Raw genomic sequence first — 21,920 nt, forward strand, 5'->3', positions numbered from 1 at the left:
CCCCACCTCCCTGGTCCAAACTGGAGCTGTCAGAAGCTTGGCTCGCTGCCCAGACACACTCTGGCATAGCGGCCAATTATTGCCTGGTTCTTCTCGGCTGACCGCAGGGACTCTAAATCTTATCAGCCTAATGCTGAAACTTGCATTACAGTACGGTGCGTAATCGATCAGCCGGTCCCAGGGGGAAATCAGCACTTCACTTCTGTCCTATTTCCAGACAGGACCCATTCCCCTGCATCATCTGAGCATCTTAATTGCATCCATCAGACTCTCAGTCACATATTAGTTCAACAGATGAGCACTTTTCGCTAAAAGCTGCAGCAGACAGTGGCAGAAGAATGGCAACTCAGCAATAAAACACAGCCCACGCTCTCTTCTCGCTGCTGCCATCAGGAAGGAGGTACAGGAACCTCAGGACCCACAGCACCAGGGTCAGGAACAGTTATTACCCCACAACCATCAGGCTCCTGAACCGAAGGGAGTAACATCACTCACCTCAACACTGAACAGTTCCAACAACCTATGGACTCACTTTCAAGGGCTCTTACGTTATTTCAAACACAAGGAAGTCTGCAGAAGCTGGAAATACAAATCAACACACACAAAATGCTGGAGGAACTCAGCAGGCCAGGCTACATCTGTGGAAATTAATAGATCGACGACGTTTCAGGCTGAGACACCTCATCTGGGCTGAGAAGGAAGGGGAAGGTGCTAGAATTAAAAGGTAGGGGAGGGGAAGGAGGCTAGCTAGAAGGCGATAGGTGAAGTCAAGAAGGTGGGAAAGGTCATGGGTTGGAGCAACACCTTGTATTCCGTCTGGGTACCCTCCAAATTGATGGTATGAATATTGATTTCCCCCCACCCCACTCCCCTATTCTGCACTCTGTCCTTTTACCTCTTCTTACCTATTACTCCCCTTCCCTTTCTCCTGTGGTCCACTCTTCCCTGCTCTCCGATTCCTTCTTCAGCCCTTTACCTGATGCTGCCTTACGGGCTGAGTTCCTCCAGCCTTTTGTGTGTGTTGCTCTTGAAATCTCATGTTCTTGATATTTATTACTTAATTTATTTATTATTATTCTTTTTTTGTTTTTTAAAAAAAATAGAATAGTACAGCACAGTACAGGCCCTTCGGCCCACAATGTTGTGCCAACCCTCAAACCCTGCCTCCCATATAACCCCCCACCTTAACTTCCTCCATATACCTGTCCAGTAGTCTCTTAAACTTCACTAGTGTATCTGCCTCCACCACTGACTCAGGCAGTGTATTCCACGCACCAACCACTGTCTGAATAAAAAACCTTCCTCTAATATCCCCCTTGGACTTCCCACCCCTTACCTTAAAGCCACGTCCTCTTGTATTGAGCAGCGGTGCCCTGGGGAAGACTTATTTTTGTATTTGCCGAGTTTGTTGTCTTCTACACACTGGTTGGTTGTCTGCCCTGTTAGGTGCGATCTTTCTCTGATGCTCTTTTGTTTCTTTGTACTTACTGTGAATGCCAATGAGAAAATGAATCTCAGGGTTGTATGTGGTGACAGGTATGAACCTTCATAATAAACTTACTTTGAACTTCGTTAATTTTCAAACCTTTAACTGGCACAGTTACTAGATCCTCAACGTTTAAAGGTCGAAGTAAATTTATACAAAGAATGCCACTGGTCACTTTTACACTGCCATCACACACAGAGAGCAACCCGCATCAGCCATTACTGACTGGTTTTCTGCAACGTTCTCTCACAATGTTCAACAGCTACAGTCAACTGTCAGCTTAGTAGAAAAGATCATTGTTTGTAGTCTGATCAACCATTCTAGATGCCTCCCCAACCCCCTCGATCTATTAGCCCTGCCACTGCACTGTAAACATTAAACAATATACAAGACAAGCTTTTTACTGTATCTGGGTACACGTGACAATAGTAAGTTCATTCTGGATAGTTGGGGCTTATCAGCTATGGCTGGCAGCCCAACTAGGAGGAGAACTCTGATCTTAAAGATCTGCTGCCTTGTGTCCATACTCACTCATGGGGATGGCTTCAAGAATAAATCCCAAGGAAAAATCAGAGCTGGACTCTCTAGAGTTCAGCTCCTGCATCCCCGCTGGTGCCAATCTGTATCGGTCTCTGTCGCTCCTGTGCATTCACCAGCGGCGTGGACGTGAAGAGGGGTAGCCTGCTACATCGGCAACAGCTCACTCTCCACATCAAACTGCCCTGGCTTGCGTATCATGTAGTCAGCTGGGATATAACATCCACGATAGTCCCCGACCTCAATAAAACGATAACAATACTAGCGACAACCTCAATGCACTGCCGTAATGAATTGATCTGTATGGATGATAATAAGTAATTAATAAACCAATACTAATACCAGTACCAATCAGAATCACAAACGGGTTTAGTATCACCAACATATCGTGTAAAATCTGTTGTTTTGCAATACATACTAATAAATACTATAAATTACAATTAGTATTTAAAACATGAATTAAATAACTAATGTAAAAAGAGAGGGAAAAATACTGAGGGAGTGTTCATGGGTTCAATGTCCATTCAGAAATCTGATGGCAGAGGGAAAGAAGCTGTTCCTGAAACATTGAATGTGTGTCTTCAGGCTCCTGTTGTCATGGTCCGGTCCATAAAGTCCGTATTATGGCTCATGGTCTGGTCCATCGACCCTTGCCTGAAGACTGCAGCCTCCTGCCTCCTGCCAAGCCTCACCTCAAGTCTTCTGCCTCCTGCCAAGCCTCGCCTTAAGTTTCCTGCCTCCCGCCAAGCCTCGTCTCAAGTCTCCTGCCTCCTGCCAAGCCTCACCTCAAGTCTCTAAGACTCCAGCCTCATCCTGCCTGCCAGCCAAGACTCGTCCTTGCCTAGTTCTGGGGTCCAAGCCAGAAGCAAGACCCAGGTACTGGGTCCTTGTCCAGTCTTTGGCTCGGAGTCCAAGCCCGGGCTCCTATCTCTCTTGTCCAGTCCTGTTGCGTGTCCATGTCCTAGCCCTCACCCTGTATCCTAGTCCTGTCCCTAGTCCTTCAGTGTCTGTGTCTTGCACTTGGCTCCGTTCCCAGCCACCGACTTATGACACCTGTACGTCCTCCCTGATGGTAACAATGAGAAGAGGGCATGTCCTGTGTGATGGGGGTCCTTCATGACGGATGCCGCCTTGTTTTGAGGTTTTGTCTTTTAAAAGTGTCCTCAGTGCTGGAGGGGGGGGGGGACTGGTGCCCACGATGGAGCCGGCTGAGTTTACAACTTTCTGCAGCTCTTTCCCATCCTGTGCAGAGGCTCCTCCATATCAGGCAGTGATTCAACCACTCTTAAGGGGTGTCCACATTGGTGTGCCTTGAGCTATATGGATCAGCACACAAGAATGACAGGTATCTTCCATCACTCTTCATGGTATGAGTTCCAAGTAAGATCTCAGAAATAGCTGAACATGTAAATTGGAAGGGTGGGGATATAGAACGTATAGAATATAGAACAGTACAGGCCCTTCTGCCCATGATGTTATGCCAACCTTTTAACCTATGCTAAATTCAGTCTAACTTTCCCTTGCACACAGCCCTCCTTCTATGTGCCTATCTAAGAGTTTCCTGAATATATCTGCCTCTGCCACCACCCCTGGCAGAAAGTTCCCCGGCAACGTGTTCCATGGCAGGAAGATTGCAAATCCTGGGGAAGTGACGGTGAGGAAATCCCTGGGTCCTTTTCTTCGTCCAAGGGCCTGAAAGCAATTGGCTGCTAAGCTTGTTGGCGTGTTGGTTTTAGTTTACCAAAAGTCCCTATTTTTAGGTAAAATTCCATTACAGTAGAAATTAGAAAGAGAGGGAGGGAGAAAAAGTCCAAAGTTTAAAGTAAATTTATTATCAGGGTATATATGTGTCACCATATACAACCCTGAGATTTATCTGCTTGCAGGCGTTCACAGTAAACACAATAGAATGAATGAAATACTTTGCACAACAAAGACGGACAAGGAACCATTCTGGAAAAGACAACAATGTGTAAATACTAAAAATACTAATAATAAATAAATAAGCAATAAATATCGAGAACATGAAATGTAAGGTCCTTGAAAGTGAATCCATAGGCTGTGGGAGCAGTTCAGTGATGGGGAAGTGAAGTTGTCCCCTCTGGTTCAGGAGTCTGTTGGTTGAGGGGCAATGACTGAGATCTGAGGCTCCTGTACCTCCTCACTGATGGCAGCAGTGAGAAGACAGCATGGCGTGGATGGAGGTGAGAAAGTGGGAAACCACAGACTTAGTAGTTAGCATCCAGCACAGGAGAGTTATGGAGGGTTATGGGCTGAGTGCAGGTCGGTGGGACTAGGTGAGAGTAAGAGATCGGCACGGATTAGAAAGGCCAAGATGGCCTGTTTCTGTGCTGTAGTTGTTATATGGAGAATATTTGAAGCTGTTATTAAAGATATCACAGCTGCAGGTTTAGAAAATTTATCATGTAATCAGCAAAGTCAACAAAGGTTAGTGAAAAGGAAATTAATATTCACTCATTGATAGAGTTCTTTGAAGAGATGACGTGGTTTCGCTCAAGGGGAACTGGTGGATGAGCTATACTTCTCAAAAGCATTCAAGAAGGTGACACATCAGAAAGAATCAGAAGTTTCAGGTGTAGGCGGTAACACACTGGTGCAAAGAGGAGGAAACCGAGAGGGGCATCAATGGGTCTTTTTCTGGTGTGTCACACCTCAACCCTAGAGAGCTATAAATATGTTCAAACACAAGGAAATCTGCAGATGCTAGAATTTCAAGCAACACAGATAAAAATTGCTGGTGAACGCAGCAGCCAGGCAGCATCTATAGGAAGAGGTATATGTTCAAGTTAAATACGTTCAAGTTTATTGTCGTTTCAATCGTATACATGTGTACCGCCAAACAAAACAATGGTCCTCCACAACAAGGTGCACAAAACAGTACATAGAATTCACACACAAATAAATTAACAAATAACGAAATGTACATATGATACAAGTTATAAATAAACAGTGTACCATAACAACAAAGATGAGAAAACCTGCAGTTGCTGGTCGGCTTTTGGAATGTCGACTGTGCTCTTCTCCATCGATGCTGCCAGGCCTGCTGAGTTCCTCCAGCATTCTCTGTGTGTTGCTAGTATACCGTTACCGGTGCTTCGTTCGTGATAAGTCTCGGGTGGTGGCTGGGAGTTCAGTAGTCTCACTGCCTGGGGAAAGAAGCTGTTTCCCATCCTAACAGTTCTTGTCCTAATGCTATGGAACCTCCTACCAGATGGTGGGGGGGGGGGCGGTGGTCAAAAAGATTGTGGGAGCGATCAGTGACAATGCTGGGGGTCTTGTGTACACACGACTACTAGGAAGAAGACGCAGTAGATTTTGCCAAACCTGCTGATGACACAAGATAGACCTATGTACAAAGTGTGCTCGGAAGAGGAAGCAAGAGGGATAGAGATAAGTTCAGTGAGGGGGGCAAAGATCTGGATGTAGGGCTCTCAGTATACTAGCTGACTGTTAACTGTTAATCGCTTATTACCAAAATGGCCTCTCTGAAGTGTGATATTAGAATGGCTTCTCGTAATGTTAACTGCTGAGCAAGGGGTTCTCTGTAACAGCAACGTTTGGGTTATACAGTGTGATAATGGAAACTGTATTCATTTGTTAGCCAATGGAAGTCATGTTCTGTTATCTTGTATATGTGTGCTGAGTTGAGGAGCACGGGCTTTTTTTTCAGGAGGCGAGCAGAGAGGACGGATGTGTGAGGAACGGACAGCGGTTCCAGGGCGGCAGATACCGGACCTCGGGGGTTCGGAGGGTGGCCGGGGTCTCGGAAGGACGTTGTGGATGGAATCGGAGGCGTGACTCCAACGTATTAAAATATTATGCGCACAAGACTGATAGGTTACTTATGTGGCGCCTTCTCTTGTAGTTGTTTCTACTAGCCCATCACCAAAAAATTTGCTATAAAGTATAATTCTTTACTCGCACTTGGTATATTGTTTGATATTTGTGTCGTGGCTGATCATTGGGCGCCTCACACTGTATCCGTACCAAAGCATTTTCACTGTTTGGCAGGGAAGACGGCTGTTCACCCTAGGCAACGAGGGTCAGTGGGGCAAAGACCATTACATGTAAAATATGGAAAATATGAAATTGTCTATTTTAGCAAAAGAAGTCTAGAGATATTGAATTAAATTTTATTCATTATTATTATTATTATTTTATATTTGCACTGTTTGTTGTTTTTTGCACATGGGATGCGTGTTCGTCCTGTTGGGTGTGGTCTTTCTTTGATTCTATTGTGCTTCTTGGATTTACTGTGTATGCCCACAAGAAAACACATCTCAGAGTTGAATATGGTGACATACAGGCACTTTGATAATAAATTTACTTTGTACTTCGAATTATAGAGTCCTACAGCACGGAAACAGGTGTTTGTCCAAGCCACCCATCCGAGCTAGTGGCTGATCACCAGAGGGTGCCAAGCTTTAGAGTCCCCCACCATCCCTCGATTATTAGTTGGTTATTGTCGCCTGTGTCTCATTTTTGCTTTATTTTTCGATGTACAGTAAGTTCAGTTCATCTTTGCTCAGACTTGAGTTTATCTACACTGTGTGTAGTGATTCTCTACCAACCAATCCTCAAGTAAAGATTCCTCGTTCAACTCCATCATCATCTGTGGTCTCCTCTGTCCTTGTGTCCACCTGGTCTTCGTCTTCCCTGGCAGTTCACAGGTTAAAGGTATGAAAATTCACTGGTTCAAACCCAGCCGGACAACCACCTTCATTATAGCGAGTCCTATTTGGACCATATCCCTCTAGACCAGGGCTCCCAACCTTTCTAATGCCAAGGATCCCTAGCATTAACCGAGAGCTCGGTGAAACCCAGGTTGGGAACCCCTGCTCTAAACCTATCCGTATGCAGATGTCGATCTCGTACCTTCCTCTGCCATTCATTCTATACGTGTGCACCACTCTGACCCTCAGGTCCCTTTTAAATCTTCCCTCTCTCGAATCTGGAGAAGATTTGGCTTGTCACCAAAGCACATTTCTACAGACATACCATGGCGAGCTTTCTGAGGGGTCATTGTACAGGACCTGAAAAAGCTGCAGAGGGATGTAAACTCAGCCAACTCCATCATGGGCTCTCACCTCCCCACCATTGAGGACATCTTCAGAAGGCCATGCCTCAGAGAGGCAGTGTCTATCATGAAGGACCCCACCCCCCCATGACCCAGGACCTGCCCTCTTCTCATTGCTACCATCAGGGAGGAGGTACAGGAGTCCGAAGTCTCACACTCAATGTTTTAGAAACAGCTTCTACCCCTCCACCATCAGATTTCTGAAAGGACAGTGAACCAACCTCACAATTTACTCTCTTTTTGCACTACTTACTGTTTTGATTTTATATTTTGTGTTGGAGTGTACTGCTGCCTCAAAACTACAAGTATCATGAAATACACCATAGCGCTGGAGAGGGATAGGAGCAGACAATTTGGGAAACCGTTTAGTTGGCGTAGGGGGGAATATGATGCTATTAGGCAGGAACTTGGGAGCAGATGTTCTCAGGGAAATGCATGGCAGAAATGTGGCAAGTGTTCAAGGAACATTTGCATGGAGTTCTGCATGGGTATGTTCCACTGAGGCAGGGAAAGGATGGTAGGGTTAAAGAACCATAGTGAACAGAGTATGTAGAAAATCTAGTTAAGAAGAAAGGAAAAGCTTGCGAAAGGTTGAAGAAACTAGGTACTGTTAGAGCTCGAGAAAATCACAAGGTTGCCAGGAAGGACTTTAAGAATGGAACTAGGAGAGCCAGAAGGGGCCATGAGAAAGACTTGGTGAGCAGGATTAAGGAAAACCCCAAGGCGTTCTACAAGTATGTGAAGAGCAAGAGGATGAGCCGTGTGAGAATAGGACCAGTCAGGTGTGATAGTGAAAATGTGTGCGTAGAGTCGGAGGAGGTAGCGGAGGTACTTAACGAAAACTTTGCTTCGGTATTCACCAGGGAAAAGGACCTTGGCAATTGTGGGCATGACTTACAGTGGACTGAAATGTTTGAGCATATAGACATTAAGAAAGAGGATGTACTGGAGCTTTTGAAAAGCATTAAGTTAGATAAGTCACTGAGACCAGAAGAGATATACCCCAGGATACTGGGGAATGCGATGGAGGAGATTGCTGAGCCTCTGGCGATGATCTTTGTGTCATCAATAGGGATGGTAGAAGTACCAGAGGATTGGAGGGTTGCAAATGTTGTTCCCTTGTTCAAGAAAGGGAGTAGAGATAACCCAGGAAATTATAGACTTGTGAGTCTGACTTCACTGGTGGGCAAGTTGTTGGAGAAGATCCTGAGAGGTAGGATTTATGAGCATTTGGAGAGACATAATCTGGTTAGGGATAGTCAGCGTGGCTTTCTCAAGGGCAGGTCATGCCTTATGGGTCTGATTGAATTCTTTGAAGATGTAACAAAACATAAAGGTAGAATAGTGGATGTAATGTATATGGATTTCAGTAAGGCATTTGATAAGGTACCCCATGCAAGGATCCTTCAGAAAGTATGGAGGCATGGGATCCAAGGAGACCTTTCTTTGTGGATCCAGACTTGGCTTGCCCGCAGAAGGCAAAGAGTGGTTGTAGATGGGTCATATTCTGCATGGAGGTTGGTGACCAGTTGTGTGCCTCAGGGATCTGTTCTGGGACCCCTTCTCTTTGTGATTTTTATAAATGACCGGGAGGAAGAAGTAGAAGGCTGGGTTAGTAAGCTTTCTGATGACACAAAGATTGGGGGTGTTGTGGATTATCTGAAGGGTTGTCAGATGTTATAGCGAGACATCAGTAGGATGTGGAACTGGGCTGAGAAGTGGCAGATGGACTTCAACCCAGATAAGTGTGAAGTAGTATATTTTGGTATGTCCAATTTGAAGACAGAATATAATATAAATGGTAAGACTCTTGGCAGTATGGAGGATCTGAGAGATCTTGGGTTCCATGTCGATAGGACACACAAAGCACAGGTTGACAGTGTTGTTAAGAAGGTGTATGGTGTGTTGGCATTCATCAACCATGGGATTGAGTTCAAGAGCCATGAGGTAATATTACAGGTATATCAGACCTTGGTTAGACCCCACTTGGTGTACTGTGTTCAGTTCTGGTCACCTCACTACAGGAAGGATGTGGAAACCATAGAGAGAGTGCAGAGGAGATTTACAGGGATGTTGCCTGGATTGGATGATGTACCTTATGAGAACAGGTTGAGTGAACTTGGCCTTTTTTCCTTGGAGCGATGGAGGATGAGAGGTGACTTGATAGAGGTGTACAAGATGATGAGAGGCATTGGTCGTGTGGATAGTCAGCTGCTTTTTCCAAGGGCTGGAATGGCTAGCACGAGAGGGCATAGTTTTAAGGTGATTGGAAATAGGTACCCAGGGGATGTCAGGGGTAAGTTTTTCAGTGGAATGCACTGCCAGTGATGGTGGTAGAGGTGGATACAATAGGGTTTTTTAAGAGCCTCTTAGATAGGTACATGGAGCTTAGAAAAATGCGGTAGGGAAATTCTAGGCAGTTTCTAGAGTAGGTTACATGGTGGGCCGAGGGGCCTGTAATGGGCTGTAGATTCTATGTTCTATGTTCTGTACTGTATGTCAGTGATAATAAACCTGATTCACCTTCAACCTGTGCCCCTAGATTTTGAATTCTCAACTCCGGGAACAAGACTGTGCACATTCACCCTAACTGTGATTTTACACACCACTGTAAGGTCTCCCCTCGGTATCCTGTGCTCCGAGGTATAAACCCTGCTGAACCTCTCTCTGTATCTTGAGCTCTCGAGTCTCAGCAACATTACTGAAATGGTGCAACATTGCGAAACTTTGGGATGCCGGGAGATCTTCGTGTTGCAGTGCATGACAAACTGTAAGTACACTCAGTGGCCACTTTACCTCCCCCTCCCCCCCGTACCTAATCGAGTGGCCGCTGGGTGTGTGTTCATGGTCTTCTGCTGCTGGAACCCATCCACTCCAAGGCTCGACATGTTGTACGTTCAGAGACGTCCTTCTGCACCCCATTGTTGTAACGTGTGGTTATTGAGTTACTGTCACATTCCTGTCAGCATGAACCTGTCTGGCCATTCTCCTCTGACCTCTCTCATTAACAAGGGGATTTTCCCCACAGAACTACTGATCACTGTTTTATTTTTCATATCATTCTCCATAAACATGGAGACTGATGTCTGTATAAGTCCCAGGAGATCAGCAGTTTCTGAGATACTCAAACCACCCTGTCTGGCACCAACGATCATTCCACTGTCAAAGTCACTTAGATCACATTTCTTCCGCATTCTGATGTTTGGTCTGAACAACATCTGAACCTCTTGACCATGTCTGCACGCTTTATGTATTGAGTTGCTGCCACATGATTAGCTGATTAGATATCAAACCTAGTATCTAATCACATGGCAGCAACTCAATACATAAAGCATGCAGACATGGTGTACCTAATAAAGTGGTCACTATAATTAGGAAAGTTAACAGGATATTAACAGAGATTGATGGTGCTGGAATTTGGAGCAACAAAGAATCTGAGGATTGAGCAGCACCTGTGGAAACCATATTTAAAGCAGGGGTTGGTAGGTTCTTGAGTAGTCAGGGTGTCAAAGCTTATGGGGAGAAGGTAGAAGTATGGGGTTGGGGGGGTAATAAATCAGCCATGGTTGAATAACAGAGCAGAGTCGATGGGCTGAATGGCCTAATTCTGCTCCTCTGCTGTTGCTGTGGGGTCTTGCTGTGAGCTGGCGTGGGCCATTTGTGAGTTGGGGAATTGTGGATGGCTCTGGTGACTGGATCAGCAGCTCCTTGGCAGAGAGGTGTGCCAGGTCAAGTGGAATCTCCTCTTCTCTCTCAACACTCCTCCAGGCAGTCAGATCAACAGCAGGTCAACGCGGTGTTCTCATCTCATTGCTGTGCTTTTGTAGAGTTAGTGTTGCAGAATGCTGGGCAAGTTACTACAGGTAGTCAGATACTCAGAACGAGAGAGTAAACATAGGCTTCTACTTCTACCCTGACTGACAAAGACTGACTGTACATGCTCCTTACGGACTGCGGTGGGAACTGATTCCGAGTCACTGCCGTTGTAACACCATTACACTGACGGCTGCAACACAACTCATTTCCAGCAGCATAAGCACAAGAGATTCTGCAGATGCTGGAAACCTTGAAAACCACTCCACCCCTCAAACCTCTGTATTCAGCACAACATTCTCTGAAACATCTGCAATCTCAAATGGAATCCACGTCTGTCCCTCCCCTCTCTCTGTTTTCCCCAGTGTTTGCTTTCTATGAGACTCCCTTGTCCATTCCTCCTTCCCTCCTGCCACTTATCCCTGCAAATGGGGCGAGTGCCCGTTCACCTCCTCCCTCACTACCATTCAATCCTCCCAGATGAGGCAGTACTTCACCGGTGGGTCTGTCAGATGTCCTGTATCTGGTGCTCTCAGTGAAGCCAGATGCTTTCTCGGGTGACTCATCGGTTAATAACTCATCGGGGTGGTTGATAAGTTCGTGGCCTAGGGCAGAAGGGGATGAGTTATTAACTTCAAATTTCTGCATAATCACTCAAAGAGTTGAACTGCATGTGCATGTAACGAGAGCTGTATAACTCTTCCTTCAGTTAGTCCTGATGAAGGGTCTCGGCCTGAAACGTCGACTGTACCTCTTCCTAGAGATGCTGCCTGGCCTGCTGCGTTCACCAGCAACTTTGATGTGTGTTGCTTGAATTTCCAGCATCTGCAGAATTCCTAACTCATCTCCTTCTACCTTAGGCCAGGAACTTATCAATCACCCCTGCTGTGGACACTTTCTGGAGGTCCAAGATCCGCATGCTCCACGACCGCTGGACTAAGTGTGTAAATGTAGGAGGGGACAACGTTGAAAAATAAATGTGCTAGGTTTTCTAAATTTAGGCCACGAACTTATCAATCACCCCTCATACATGAGGGATACTTAAAATTGGCACATGTGTAGTCCCCCTGGTAAACCTCAGGCTCCCTCAGCTCGCTTCCGTCCAGGGGGAGCAGCCTTCGGCCCCGCCAAACTGGGTAATCAAGTTTGTGTAGATGTCGTGTGATGTACCTCACCACGCAAAATAACAGACAATACACCATATACAATTAAATGATTACACTTTATAGATCTTACTGGAACTATGTAATTAATAGAGATAAAATAGATTAGATTATGAGGACACTCAGACCTCGTTTATTGTCATTTAGAAATGCATGCATTAAAAAATGATACAACATTCCTCCAGAAAGATATCACAGAAACACAGGACAAACCAAGACTAAAACTGACAAAACCACATAATTATAACATATAGTTACAACAGTGCAAAGCAATACTGTAATTTGATAAAGAGCAGACCACGGGCACGGTAAAAAAGAGTCTCAAGTCCCGATAGCCCCATCATCTCACGCAGCCGGCAGAAGGGAGGAACTCTCCCTGCCATGAACCTCCAAGCGCCGCAAACTTACCAAAGCAGCACCATTGCAAGCACCCGACCGCAGCCGACTCTGAGTCTGTCCGAAAACTCCGAGCCTCCGACCAGCCCTCCGACACCGAGAACCGAGCACCATCTCTGCCGAGCAACAAGCAAAGCCAAGGACCCGGGGCCTTCCCCTCCGGAGATTCTGGATCACACAGTAGCAGTGGCAGCGAAGCGGGCATTTCAGAAGTTTCACCAGATGTTCCTCTGTGCTCTCACGTCCGTCTCCATCAAATCAGGATTGTGCACGGTCCCCTACTTGACAGATAACAGACATCACCACCAGAGTGGTCGCTGCGAGCTGTGTCACGCCGCCATCTTCTCCTCCCGCCTACTATAAATATAAAAGTAAAAAACACCAAACTTATCATAGTTCAACCACTTCATGCACAACCATTGGAACTCAGTTAATGGAGTCTTCTCTCCACCATGTGATCTTCTCCGACCTCCTCGACCTGCTGCCTGGGACCAACCACGGTGGTTGACCAGGCGCTCCACACGAGTCTGTCTTTGTCTCCTCTCCTCGCCGAAGACCCTGGGCCTCGGACTCCCGCTCAGGTCCGTCCCGCCACCCAGCTTACAGCATCACGTCTCCTCTCTCTTTCCCCATCGCCATCTCCCCCAAAAGCCCGCGAAACAATAGCTTACAGACGCACAAGAAAGAATAACATCTATCCCAATTGGTGAACGAATGAATACAATCCTCATTATCAGTAATATAACCCAAACAAGCTGCTAGAGAGAGAACTTTCTCAGCAGTTAACATAACAAAGAAGCCATTTTATTCTAAGATAACAGTAACATAAAAGAAGAAACCCCTTACACATGGATGATCGGAAAATGGAAGGCTATATAGGAGGGAAGGGTTAGTCTTATCTTAGAGTAAGTTAACAGTGGGCACAGCTTTGTGGGACGAAGGGCCTGCACTGTGCTGTAATGTTCTATGTTTCCATTTGACATCAGAGTACCGTATAAGTTGTATATGTATACGGAATGTATACTGTAAGTTCCTCAAGGTTGCTATAGCCGGGGGTGGTAATGGAGACAAGCTCCCACTAACTATTTAATGCTCCCAACGGTGTGCCCCTCAATTAGCCTCTGACAACCAAGTCCAACTTCCGGCCTTCACGTGCAGCTTAGCTGCTAAGCCCAGTGGAACTATTTCTACTGACAGGAGAAGAGTCAAAGGCGGGTTATTTAAAACCAGTCGCTTCCAGCAGTTGGGGCTCATCGGCTGCGGTTGGCAGCTCATATAGGAGGAGGAAATCTCTGATCTCAAACCTCTACTGCTTTGTGGCTATACCAACTCATTGGGGAAGGCTACGGGAGTAAACCCCGAGGGAAAAATCTGGCGCTGGAGTCCCTAAGGCAGTCCTACATTAAGTTCGACACTGACTGGCAATTCTGCAACGCTGCTGGTACCAAACTGTATCGGTGTCTGCTGTTTCTTTGGGTTCATCAGATGCGTGGAGAGGGGGAGCTTGCTACATGGGCAACAGCCTTCTCTCCATATCGTACTGTCCTGGCTTGCATATTTAGACAACTAGGACACAACACCTCTGGTTGACCCTGACTGACGAAGGTGTACAACATGAAATTCTTATTCTTCACAGATATCTACGAAACAGAATACCTGAAGAAATGGATAACAGAAAATTATTAGAAACCCAAAGTCCCCCTCCCCCCACGCACAAGCAGCAGCCCTCCTCTTCCCCCCCACCACCCACCGTCCCAGCATTAGCAAAGCCCTCAAAGTGACGGTCTGGAGTGCATTAAAACCCAACAGTTTGACATCCACAGGCTCTCTCTCATGAGTGAGGGAGAGCTGTCACTCCTGCCACAGCGAGAGGGAGACCAAAAGCTCGCTGTTTCCATCTTACAGTCTTCAGCACTGCTTTTCTTCAAGCTCCACTGACTTGAGAATCGACAGCAAACTCTATCTCGAGAGAGAGAGAGAGAGATCCCCTCTCCCCTCTCTCGTGCAGGGGCCTCCGACAGCTGCACCCACTGTGTCGATGTTCCGAAGTCCCGTAATGCTTCAGTCGGCAACACTGGCGAGGAATCGGGTTGTCTACAGGGCTGCACAAGGCCACACCCCGAAGGCAGATGTCCTCCAGCTTGCTCCTGGAGATACCAAAAACACTAGGTTACTTGGCACGCTCTGAGAGAGGATCCCACTGCCATTAAGAACAACAGTTTGTGTATAGCTGTAGATCACAGACTCCGACAGGACCCTAGACACCTTGAAAAGGAAAGAAGAGACATTAGAGGGAAGAATTGAATCACGTTCAATGTTCTAACTTCTATCTTCTATGTTTTACACTCAGTGCCTCCTTATTAGACCATAAGACATAGGAGCAGAATTAGGCATTTGGCTGATTCTTTCTTTCCCTCCTCAGCCCCACTCATAACATAAGAACATAAGAAATAGGAGCAGGAGTTGGCCATCTGGCCCGTCGAGCCTGCTCCACCATTCAATAAGATCATGGCTGATCTGGCCATGGACTTATCTCCACCAACCTGCCTTTTCTCCATAACCCTTAATTCCCCTACTGCACAAAAATCTATCCAACGCTGTCTTAAGTATATTTACTGAGGTAGCCTCCACTGCTTCATTGGGTAGAGAATCCCACAGATTCACCACTCTCTGGGAAAAGCAGTTCCTCCTTATCTCCGTCCTAAATCTACTCCCCTGAATCTTAAGGCTGTGTTGCCAAGTTCTCGTCTCACCTACCAGTGGAAACAACTTTCCTGCCTCTATCTTATCTATCCCTTTTGTAATTTTATAGGTTTCTATAAGATCTCCTCTCATTCTTCTGAATTCCAGCGAGTACAGTCCCAGGCGACTCAATCCCTCCTCATAGTCTAACCCTCTCATCTCTGGAATCAACCTGGTGAACCTCTGCACTGCCTCCAAAGCCAGTATATCCTTCCTCAAGTAAGGAGACCAGAATTGCACACAGTACTCCAGGTGCAGCTTCACCAGCACCCTGTATAGTTGCAGCATGTCCTCCCTACTCTTAAATTCAATCATAGAAACCATAGAAACTACAGCACAGAAACAGGCCTTTTGGCCCTTCTTGGCTGTGCCGAACCATTTTCTGCCTAGTCCCACTGACCTGCACACGGACCATATCCCTCCATACACCTCCCATCCATGTATCTGTCCAATTTATTCTTAAATGTTAAAAAAGAATCCGCATTTACCACCTCATCTGGCAGCTCATTCCATACTCCCACCACTCTCTGTGTGAAGAAGCCTCCCCTAATGTTCCCTTTAAACTTTTCCCCCCTCACCCCTAACCCATGTCCTCTGGTTTTTCTCTCCCCTTGCCTCAGTGGAAAAAGCCTGCTTGCATTCACTCTATCTATACCCATCATAATTTTATATACCTCTATCAAATCTCCCCTCATTCTTCTACGCTCCAGGGAATAAAGTCCTAACCTATTCAACCTTTCTCTGTAACTGAGTTTCTCAAGTCCCGGCAACATCCTTGTAAACCTTCTCTGCACTCTTTCAACCTTACTTATATCCTTCCTGTAATTTGGTGACCAAAACTGAACACAATACTCCAGATTCGGCCTCACCAATGCCTTATACAACCTCATCACAACATTCCAGCTCTTATACTCAATACTTTGATTAATAAAGGCCAATGTACCAAAAGCTCTCTTTACGACCCTATCTACCTGTGACGCCACTTTTAGGGAATTTTGTATCTGTATTCCCAGATCCCTCTGTTCCACTGCACTCCTCAGTGCCTTACCATTAACCCTGTATGTTCTACCTTGGTTTGTCCTTCCAACGTGCAATACCTCACACTTGTCAGTATTAAACTCCATCTGCCATTTTTCAGCCCATTTTTCCAGCTGGTCCAAGTCCCTCTGCAGGCTCTGAAAACCTTCCTCACTGTCTACACCTCCAATCTTTGTATCATCAGCAAATTTGCTGATCCAATTTACCACATTATCATCCAGATCATTGATATAGATGACAAATAACAATGGACCCAGCACTGATCCCTGTGGCACACCACTAGTCACAGGCCTCCACTCAGAGAAGCAATTCGCTACTACCACTCTTTGGCTTCTTCCATTGAGCCAATGTCTAACCCAATTTACCACCTCTCCATGTATACCAAGCGACTGAATTTTCCTAACTAACCTCCCATGCGGGACCTTGTCAAAGGCCTTACTGAAGTCCATGTAGACACTATCCACTGCCTTCCCTTCATCCACTTTCCTGGTAACCTCCTCAAAAAACTCCAATAGATTGGTCAAACATGACCTACCACGCACAAAGCCATGTTGACTCTCCCTAATAAGTCCCTGTCTATCCAAATGTTTGTAGGTTCTGTCTCTTAGTACTCCCTCCAATAACTTACCTACTACCGACGTTAAGCTTACCGGCCTATAATTTCCTGGATTACTTTTCGATCCTTTTTTAAACAACAGAACAACATGAGCCACTCTCCAATCCTCCGACACCTCACCCGTAGACAGCAACATTTTAAATATTTCTGCCAGAGCCCCTGCAATTTCAACACTAATCTCCTTCAAGGTCCGAGGGAACACCCTGTCAGGTCCCGGGGATTTATCCACTTTAATTTTCCTCAAGACAGCAAGCACCTCCTCCTTTTCGATCTGTACAGTTTCCATGATCTCACTACTTGTTTCCCTTAATTCCATAGATTTCATGCCAGTTTCCTTAGTAAATACAGATGCAAAAAACCTATTTAAGATCTCCCCCATTTCCTTTGGTTCTGCACATAGCCGACCACTCTGATCTTCAACAGGACCAATTTTATCCCTTACAATCCTTTTGCTCTGAATATACCTGTAAAAGCTCTTTGAATTATCCTTCACTTTGACTGCCAAGGCAACCTCATGTCTTCTTTTAGCCCTCCTGATTTCTTTCTTAAGTATTTTCTTGCACTTCTTATACTCCTCAAACACCTTATTTACTCCCTGCTTCCTATACATGTCATACAACTCCCTCTTCTTTTTTTATCAGAGTTGCAATATCCCTTGAGAACCAAGGTTCCTTGTTCCTATTCACTTTGCCTTTAATCCTGACAGGAACATACAAATTCTGCACTCTCAAAATTTCTCCTTTGAAGGCTTCCCACCTACCGATCACATCCTTGCCAGAGAACAATCCACGCTTTTTAGATCCTTCCTCATTTCTTCAAATTTGGCCTTCTTCCAGTTCAGAACCTCAACCCTCAGACCAGATCTGCCCTTGTCCATGATCAAGTTGAAACTAATGGTGTTATGATCACTGGAACCAAAGTGCTCCCCTACGCAGACTTCTGTCACTTGTCCTAATTCGTTTCCTAACAGGAGATCCAATATTGCATCCCCTCTAGTTGGTCCCTCTACATATTGATTTAGAAAACTTTCCTGAACACATTTTACAAACTCTAACCCATCTAGACCCCTAACAGTATGGGAGTTCCAATCAATATATGGAAAATTAAAATCCCCTACCACCACAACTTTATGTTTCCTGCAGTTGCCTGCTATCTCTCTGCAGATTTGCTCTTCCAATTCTCGCTGACTATTGGGTGGTCTGTAATACAATCCCACTAATGTGGCCATACCTTTCCTGTTTCTCAGCTCCACCCGTAAGAACTCAGTAGACAAGCCCTCTAATCTGTCCTGCCTGAGCACTGCTGTAATATTTTCCCTAACAAGCAATGCTACCTTTCACTCCTCTGCCTCGATCACATCTGAAACATCGGAACCCTGGAATATTAAGCTGCCAGTCCTGCCCTTCCTGTAGCCAAGTTTCACTAATTGCTATAACGTCATAATTCCAGAGGCAATCCACGCCCTCAACTCATCCGCCTTCCCCGCAATACTCCTAGCATTGAAATATATACACCTCAGAAAATTTTTACCACCACTCACAACCTTTCTATTATTCCAATCCCTCTAGCAATGAAGGCCAACATTTCATTTGCCTTCTTGATAGCCTGCTGCACCTGCAAAGCAAACCTTTTGTGATTCATGCACAAGCACTCCCAAGTCCTTCAGCACAACTGCATGCTGCAATTTTTACCATTTAAATGTAACACGCTGTAATGTTTCACTGCTGAAGTAATGACCTCTCTGTAACGTTCCACTGCTAAGGTAATGGTTTCTCTGCAGCAGCAATGACTGGAGACAGCGGGGCATGTTAGCCAATGAGCAGGATATTGTTCTTTCTTGTGTGTCTGGGAGCCGGGAATTCGCGGTCTTTTGCTGGGGAGAGAAGATGCGAATGGAGAGAGTTGGTAGACCTCGGACGGAGTGGACTTGGAGCGAGGGTCCGAAGGTCAGCGACGATTGGAGGAGGTCGATGGTGGACGAACGGCTTATCGGTGAGTTCCAACATTGTGCATTAGACTGTTTCATGAGAATGGGCCCTTTTTCTTTTTTTGGTTTCTTTACTAACCGTATAGTCAAATTAAGAATTATAAAGTTCAATCATTTAATCGCATATTGTGTACTGTTTGTTATTTCGTGGTACTGATTTATAACGGGGCACATCATGCAGGATCTACCCAAACGAGATTTCTTAAGTTTGGCCGGGCCGGGGGCTGTCTTCCCCCACTGTATTAAGCCACTAGCTGAGCTGAGAGTTACATAAATAATAACCTGCTCTTTCATTTTTCCTTCCAAAGAAGGTGACCTCGCATTTACCAAATTTGTACTCCATCTGCCAGACCCTTGCCCACTCACTTAACCTACCTATTACTCTCTGCACTCTCTGTATCTTCTGCACAATTTGCTTTTCCACTCAATTTAGTATCATCAGCAAACTTAGATACACTACACTCGGTCCCCTCTTCCAGATTGTTAATGTGTATCGTGAACAGTTGTGGGCCCAGCACTGACCCCTGTGGCACACCACTCACCACTGATTGTCAACCAGAGTAACTCTCTACTTTCTATCGGCTAACCAATCCTCTATCCATGCTAATACATCACCCCAACTCTATGCATCCTTATCTTATGGATAACTCTTTTATGCAGCACCTTATCGAACGCCTTCTGGAAATCCAAGGAAGTAACGCCTAACTGTTCCTCTCTTCCCACTGCGCTCATTATATCCTCAAAGAACGCCAGTAAGTTTGTCAAACAGGACCTGCCTTTGCTGAATCCATGCTGTGTCTGCCTGATGGATCCATTTCTTTCCAGAAGCCTTGCTATTTCTTCTTTAATGATAGCTTCAAGCATTTCCCTAACTATGGATGTTAAACTAACTGGCCTATAGTTACCTGCCTTTTGCCTACATCCTCTTTTGAACAGTGGCGTGACATTCGCTGTCTTCCAATCTGCCGGGACCTGCCCAGAGTCCAGAGAATTTTGGAAAATTATCTTCCAAAGCCTCTGCTATAACTTCTGCAATTTCTTTCAGTATCCTGGAATGCATTCCACCTGGACCAGGGGACTTAATCTATCTTTAGGCCCACAAGTGCTAGCTCTTTAGTGATAGCTTTTGAATTGAGGTCCTCACCTCCCATCGCATCCACAACATCTCTCTTTGGCATGTTAGAAGTCTCCTCCACCATGAAGACCAACACAAAATAGTCTTTCAAAGCCTCGGCCACTTCCTCATTACCCAATATCAATTCCCCAATTGTTTAGGCATAATACACTGGTCTTAGATTCAACTATCGCACCCTCCATTTGTATGAGAAACTCAGTCATACTGTGATCACTCTTTCCAAGAGGATCCCGAACTACAAGATCACTAATTTTACCTGTCTCATTGCACAGGACCAGATTGAAGATAGCATGTTCCCTTGTACGTTCAGTAACATGCTGCTCAAGAAAACCATCACGGATGCATTCTATGAAGTCCTCCTCAAGACTGCTTCGACCAACTTGATTCACCTAATCTATATGCAAGTTAAAGTTCCCCACGATAACTGTTGTTCTATTCTTACATGCCTCAGATATTTCTCTGCTTATTGCCTGTGCCTCTGTAATGTTATTATTCGATGGCTGATAGACAACTCCCACCAGTGATTTTTTTCCCTTTACTATTTCTAATCTCCACTCAGATGGATTCAATATTCTGCTCCTTAGATCTTGCATCATCTCTCATTATCGCCCTGATCTCATCTTTAAATAGGAGTGCTACCCCACCTCCCTTACCATCCTGCCTATCCTTCCATATTACCTGATATCCTTGGATATTTAATTCCCAATCCTCTCCACCCTGCAACCACTAAATTATTCCCCTTTGTACTGATTTGTGCCACAAGTTTACTGACCTTGTTCCGAATACTATGGGCATTCAGATAAAGTGCCCTGACACTCATTGTGTTTTAAAATCTAGTAATCTTTGTCTCTTTTGCACTTGACTTTTCTTCACTCCATTCTTACTTTTCTCTGTTTTATCTTTTGCTTTTTCTTTATCTTTCTCCTCACTTTTCTCTTTTACTGTATCCATACTTCGCCAATCTGTTGAACTGCCCCCCCCCAACTATTTAGTTTAAGGCCCTGTCCACAGCCCGTTATGCGATTCACCAGGATCCAGGTCCTATTACAGTTCAGGTGGAGCCCGTCCCATTGGTACCGCCCCTCCTTCCCCAATCCTGGAGCCAATTTCCCATGAATTCAAACCCACTTCTCCCACACCAACCCTGGAGCTTCACATTTAACTCTCTAGTCTACTTGACCCTATGCCAATTTGCATGTGGCTCAGGAGGTGATCCAGAGATTACTGGCTTTCTGGTTCTGCTTTTTAATTAATCCTTAGCTGCCAAATGTTCCCTCAGCAGAACTTCCTTCCTCATTCTGCCCATGTTGTTGGTGCCCACATTGCTCATGACAACCGGATCTTTCTCCTCCCACTGCAAATTCCTCTGCAGGTCAGATAAGATGTCCTGAACCCGGGCAACAGGCAGACAACACAGCCTTCGGGATGCTCTATTCTTGCGACAGAGAACTCCATCTATTCTCCTGCCTATACTATCCCCAATTACCACTACATTTCTCGTCTCTCCCCCCTTTTGAGTGGCTCCTTGAACTATGGTGCCGCAGTTAGGGTGCTCATCCTTCCTACAGCCCTCACTGTCATCCACACAGGGAGCAAGAATCTCAGACCTGTTGGACTAGTTCGAGGGCTGAAGCTCCTCCAGCACTGTCTCTTGGATCCCACTCGCAGTCACACCCTCTTGTCCCTGGCCACAGACTGAATTTGAGGCAGCTAATCTAATGGGTGTGACTACCTCCTGAAACAGAGAATCCAGGTAACTCTTCCCCTCCCCGATGTGCCGCAGTGTTTGAAGCTCAGATTCCAGGTCATCAGCTCTGAGGCTGAGTTTCTCGAGCGGCCAGCACTTGCTGCAGATGTGGTCACCAGGAACCACAATGGAGTCCACCAGCTCCCACATCGTGCAGCTACA

Source organism: Mobula birostris, chromosome 5 (genome assembly GCF_030028105.1).
Source record: "Mobula birostris isolate sMobBir1 chromosome 5, sMobBir1.hap1, whole genome shotgun sequence".
Lineage (NCBI taxonomy): Eukaryota > Metazoa > Chordata > Chondrichthyes > Myliobatiformes > Myliobatidae > Mobula > Mobula birostris.